The following is a 6965-nucleotide window of genomic DNA, read 5'->3' on the forward strand; positions in this document are numbered from 1 at the left end:
AAGATCTGGTGCAACAAAGCACTAAGAAAGTCAAAACTCTGAGAAGAAGTCGACTTAAATCAATCGGGAGAATGTATGGAAGTGGTGGATGTTGCCACATCCAACTTTTCAACTGTTAAAAAAATACTCTTATAAGGATTCTCTCTTCACTCCTTCAGGACCTCCAATGGAGAACCTTACAGATATAATAGAGGAGGAAGAAGATGAAAAGATGTTGAATTCGGAAGATCGTTGGTATCAGGATAATGATGATCAAGTCAAGGAGGCCGCGAGTTTTGATCTGTGCCCAATTATTCCAATATCGAAGGATGAGTTTGACGAATGGTGCAAACCATGGCACGCGGCACTCATTGTCAAAGTGCTGGGCAAAGGAGTTCACCTAGCTTTCATGGAACAACGTCTTAATAGAGACGAGGTCAAGAAAGGTAAGATTAATGTTATTGATATGGATCGTAACTACTTTTTGGTTCATTTTTCAGATGAGGGGGATTACTCTTATACTCTCACTAGAGGCTCGTGGATGATTGTCAAACATTATCTGATTGTTCAAAGATGAAGACCTTTTTTTCTATCATCAGAAAATGTTATAAAAAAGATAGCAGCATGGATATGTATAACAAATCTGCCAATTGAATTATACAACCACCTCTTTTTTTAGAGGGTCGGCTCAGCCTTAGGGACTATGCTCAAAATCGATAAAGTTACATCTATCAATTCTCGAGGGAGATTTGCTAAGATCTGCATGGAAATCGATCTTTCAAGAAAACTTTTTTCTGCGTATTTCGATGCTAGGGAACATTCTCAACATTGAGTATAAAGGGTTACACTTAATATGTTTCTTGTGTGAAAAGTATGGTCATAGAGTTAATAATTGCAGTGAGAATCCTATCGACCAAGGTGACTGGGAAGGTCAATATGCTGTCGATGGCTCTAACAGGAACGAAGCCAATCATAATTCGGGCATTAATTGTAATGGCAACGCGGATCATCAAGATAATCAAGTATCCACTAATTATCAGGAAACAAATCAAAAGGTCAATCTTTGGGCCTTGGATGATGGTGCGGAGGCAAATCATGAAGAAATCTTCAACGGCTACCAAAGGAGCTCAAATTGGGAAACATTCTCAGACTTCTATGGAAGGTGCAAGCAATGTGCAACAATATCAAAGAGGTGGATCTCGTTTCAATGTCTTTTATGAGGATGGAATGAAAAATAAGGAGGCTAGCAACATGCATGATGAACAAGTTGAAAATGAAAACATGCATAATGGGCCCAAAACACATTCAGGCCTGCCAAGCCAACCATTAGTGAAGAAACCCAATCAAATACAAAAAAAAATGTTAAAGGTTGGTGTTGGTCATGTCCCAAAAAAAAAAAGGTTGGTGCTGGTAAAAATCCACAAAGAGGGGAGTTGGTTTTGAGAGAAGGGAGGAAGAAGAGCACTATTCATCTTCTCCTTCTTCTTTTGGCCATATATTGAGCTACAGAGCTCCGATTGACGAGCCGTTTACGACCACGCGAAACTCTCGTCGAGCTCTTTGTTTCTATCTAAACAAAGTGGTAAGAAACTCACTCTTTCTTTCCCAGTTTCTCTGCCCTATGTCATTTTCGAAAATGGCTTTAAGGTTGTTGAGTTTCTTTGTATTCTTATTGTTTAGGTGTAATCTAGTTTGGGTGAGTAGTGGGATTTACCCCAAAACTCGTTAGACAAGGTAAGATATCGATAAATCCTTGTGTTTAGTTGAATGTCATAAACCCTAGCTTTGATTCTTGTTATTTTTCATGATATATAGTGTTCTTGGTGTTGTTAGGTGTCGAGTGAAGGCTTAAAAGCTTGTGGTGAAGTGGTTTTGTGCGTGGAGGATAATCGGCCAATGTATGGTTTCGGTTTCCTTTATGTAATATGTAATGTTTCGTGAACCTTAAGCTAATGGACCTTAAGATAGGATGAAAATGGTTGTTGATGATTGTGGATTTGATGATGTATGATGAATTTGATGATTGTGATGATTTTGATGATTGATATTGATTAATGATGTTATTGAGAATTGTTGATGATCTTTGAGTTTGATGAGTATTGAGGAGGATATATGCATGTGTGCGTGCGTGCGTGAAATTATGGAAATTGTTGGAGACTTGGAGTAGTATGTTTAAAATTGAGATTTTATTGAATATATGGGTTTATTCAGTGGAGAGGAGGTAATCTTGAGTGAAATGGTAAGAAAGTGATTGAGGGACTTTGGGTCTGGATTTAGTATGTTTTCGTATTGAATTGGTTGAGTTTGGAATGTTTGGGTATATTTTGGTTGGTTTGGTTATGGAATTTGGAAATTTGAGAACTTTGATGTTTTTGTGTAAAACTTGATTTTTGGTGAACTTTGGCGGATCATAACTTGAGCCTCAGATATTGAAATTGAATGATTTTTATTTTAAATTATAGATGATTTCAAGAGCTTTAAAATGATATAAATTTTGAGAAAATGGAGTTTTGTAGAAGAAGTTATGGACGTTTAAAGTTTTGTGTGTAAAACTGAAATTTCTGCAACTTGACATTTTTCTGCAATCTGAGGTACATGCTATACGGACGTGCGTCTCTGCCAAGCCTTCTCGCATACGCAGCCCATGCATGCGTACGCGGAATGGTCCAATTTTTCTGGGATGCGTACGCGGCATATTGGCACGCGTATGCGGACGCACTTTCTTCAACGTGTGCGTACACACGATAGGGGGTGCGTACACACAACTCCTGTTTTGCTGAAAATGTATTGTTATTCACTTTAAGGGTTCTCTAACTTTCCAGATTTCTTTAACATCTCCTTAAGACTTGTGGCTAGTAATTAGGCCCTAATACTAGTATAGATGGGTTTACTTTTTTAGATTAATAGATTTATATACAGGTTTTAGAAGACGGTGACTTAGGCTCGGTATGTCAGTTGGATGGTTTTGCCTTGTTAACTAATGGGGAGCCGGGTTGATGACCTTGAGATATTGATGATGGATGATGACTTTGGAATTTGCAAATGAAGGATTATGGTTAATGGAAAGTGTGTAAATAGAATTGTGCTATGAGTTGTGCTGTATTACTGAATTGTTATGATTAGCAAGTCGCTATGCACCTCGGGCAAGGGCTGTGGCAGTCTCCCGCTTGTCGAGGTAGCAGTGCCGGCTTAGGGACCGAGACAGTCTCCCATTCACATAACCTTTCTACTGCAAGAGTAAACTTGGGCACTATAACCCGAAAGAGTGAGCCGGACACTATATCCACGGGCCAATAGTGTGCAGGGTACTATATCCCTAGCGTGGCAGAAAGGCAACATCCCCGGAGATGTGTCGAGTTGGCATTCTAAACCGACAAGTGATATCACAAGCCAAAATAGGGTAGACATTCATCATATGCATCTTTTACATGCTTGCTTGCTTTGATTACTCGAGTTATGCCTATTTGAATAATATGTCTATATGCTAATTGATTTACCTGTTATACATGAATATTAAATATGCTTTACTTGTATGCATTAAATGTGTTTTACTGGCGTCAAGGAGGATCGGGAGGCGGTGGCGACGGGATCACATGGAGTTTAGGTTGGCGAAGGCTATGGGATACAGCGGTGTGATTAGTATTAGTTAGAAATATCTTAAGTTTAGATAACCTTGTTTATCGTGTTTGGTTTAAGTTATTTATTTTTGTTAAGCTTGAATATCTGTGATATGAAGTTCTATAATTGCCTTTGGCGTTCCAAAACCTTATATCTTATATATTGGGCATTGTTACCATACTGAGAACCTCCGATTCTCATACCATATGTTGTTATTTTTCAGATGCAGGTCGCAACCTACCTCGGTGAGTTTGCAGATGGTGACAGAGCGGAGGATCTTTTGTGTAACACCCCGTTACCCTAAACCTTACCTCTAGCCGTAAGGCAAAAGAATAACAAAGTGTCACGACAGTTCTAAAGCTTATACATTAATAAATATAGAAGGAGATAATAGCACTAGGAGCTCGATGAAGGAATAAAATTCAAAATCGCATAAAGCGTATTTATAAGCGCGAGGCGTCCCCACACGATAACTAAAAGCGTAAAGGCAATGGGTACAACATGATACTTAATATAATAATACTTAAGATAGATATACATAAGTGTAATAAACAAAAGAACTCTAGTCGTAGTCCACGAAGTTTATGCCGACTAGTTACAAACAAAAAAATACAAAGTATTTGAGTTAAAACAGCTTATACAACTTATCTCTCATGTAAGCCTCTAAGGCCATAAAGTTTAGAACAGAAAGGGTGAGAGAAAATACTGCAACAAAATAAAATAGAAATAAACCAGGAAGAAACTATACTCCACTCTATCACCATGTCCGTAATTTTACCGAGGTGAATTACGACCTGCATCTGAAAATCAACAACAACATATGGTATGAGAACCGGAGGTTCTCAGTATGGTAACAGTGCCCAATATGTAAGATGTAAGGTTCCTGGACACCAAAGACAATCCTAGAACTTCACACCGATACAGATATCCATGCTTATCAAAAATAAATAAATAAATAAAGACCATAAACAATATACAAGGTTATCTAAACTTAGGGGATTTCTAACTAAAACTAGTCACCGCTGTCCCACAGCCTTCACCAACCTACCCTCCATGTGATCCCATTGCCATCGCCTACCTAACCTCCTCAGCATCAGACAATCACAGATAATGTAATCAAGTAAAACACAGGTAGTATTCATATATCACAATTAATTCAAGAAGCAAGTAGGCATATTATACAATTAGGCATACTCAAGTAATCAAAGCAAACAAGCATATAAGAGATGCATATGATGAATACCTGTCCTATTGGCTTGTGATATCACTTGTCGATCCGTAAATGCCAACCCGACACATCCTTCTAGATGTAGCATTTTCTGCCACGCTAGAGATATAGTGCCCTACACACTCATGCAGCAGCGAATCTGCTACGTCAGAGATATAGTACCCTGCAGACTCATGCAGTAGGGAGTCTACTACGCCAGAAATATAGGCCCCGCACACTTCATGCAGTAGAGAAGGAAACAACCATAACTACTCATGCAGCAGCAAAGTCTACCACGCCAGGGATATAGGCCCCGCACACTCATACAGCAGAAATGGAAACAATCACAACTACTCATGCAGTAGAAAAATCTGTCATGTCAGGGATATAGGCCCCACACACTCATGCAGCAGAGAAATCTGTCACGCCAGGGATATAGGCCCCGCACACTCTCAACAACAACCAGTCATGCAACAGAAAAATCTACCACGCCGGAGATATAGGCTCCGCACACTCCCATATAATCCAATAATTTTATCATTCCTTTTCAAGTTCTCAACTCATCATAACCATCCCATAACTGGTTTTCACTTTTCAAATTCATCATAAGCATTCTCTGTTCTCAATAATCTCTTCAACCATAAACTTCACAACTCAACATTCACCAATTCAAGCTAGAAAATACTCAAACCTTCCATACCTATGTCACCGGCTCTAAACTCATAACTAAAAATATCCTTTTTATTCCTTTATTATTTACTCCCTTGATTCAAGATCCTAAAACTGGCGAAAAGGTTTTAAACAAGTGTTACGGAAGTTTGCAAGCTTGCCGAAAAGGTAAAACGATTAAAAACAAGGTTTTTATTGAAAACAGGGCAGTGTGCATACGCATAGGGTTGTGCGTACGCACGCCAGGAGGATTTTCAAGATGTGTGTGTACGCATAGAGAGTAGAATTTTCCATTCTGCATACACGCACAGATACATACGAACGCCCTCAACAGAATGTACCTTCCAGCGTGTGCATGCGCACAGAGCTGTGTGTACATACAACTTGCAAAATTCGTAAGGTGAGCGTGCGCACCAGAGTGTGCGTGTGCACACAAACCAGAAATCACAATTCTATATCACAGATTTTCAGATTTCTTGCACCAACTTCCGACGATCATATCTTTCTCTACAAAATTCTGATTTCTACAAAATCTATACCATTTTAAAGCTCTTTAAATTATCTTTAATTTGATATAAAATCATTCAATTTTAAAAACCGTAACTCTAGATATGATCTGTCAAAGTTTACCAAAAATCTCTAAACCTCAATTTTAACCAACTCTCATTCCAAAATTACTTATTCCATATTCAAAACAATCCTAATATACCTAGATCATATTCACATATCCTCCAATTCATTTCACAACCTAAAATTCACATTTTCATCATTTCCATACCAAATTCACCCAACCATTACACCATACTTAAATCATTTAGTTTCAAATCCTCTATTTCTCCCACAATTCTTACATCACAAATCTCCATTATAACCAACAATCCATTCAACAATTAATAAGTCACATATTTATAATTCCAAACCATCACAAATATTATACATTTACTTATTACCATGAATTCTCATAATCCTCATGAATCATCAATATAACCAATCACCATCAATACTCATCAACACCAATAATTCCCAACAATCATCATCAACCACAATAATCAATAACAACCAACAACTAACATCAATTCAATCCTATCCTAAGGTCTACTAGCCTAAGTTTCCAAAAATATTACATATTACATAAAGGAAACCAAAACCATACCATGGCCGATTCCCAATATGCTCAAACACCAAACTTGATTCCAACAAGCTTCCACCAAACTCCAAACCACCGAAGCCAAACCAAAAGCCACCACCAACTCCAAGAACAAGCTTCATACATATAACATAACCATGCATTAACAACTAAAGCTCACAATACACCAAACCACAAGGATATAGAGGTTCCTTACCTTATCCAACGGTGATTGGGGCAAAGCCCGACAATTACCCGCTACTAGAGATCACCTAAACAAGCAAAATCACAAAAAATACTCAAAAGCAAACCCAAAAATGAAGAAATTCTAGGGCTAGAAACTAGAGCACGAGTTGAGAGATCTTA

Source organism: Arachis hypogaea, chromosome 14 (assembly GCF_003086295.3).
Source record: "Arachis hypogaea cultivar Tifrunner chromosome 14, arahy.Tifrunner.gnm2.J5K5, whole genome shotgun sequence".
Lineage (NCBI taxonomy): Eukaryota > Viridiplantae > Streptophyta > Magnoliopsida > Fabales > Fabaceae > Arachis > Arachis hypogaea.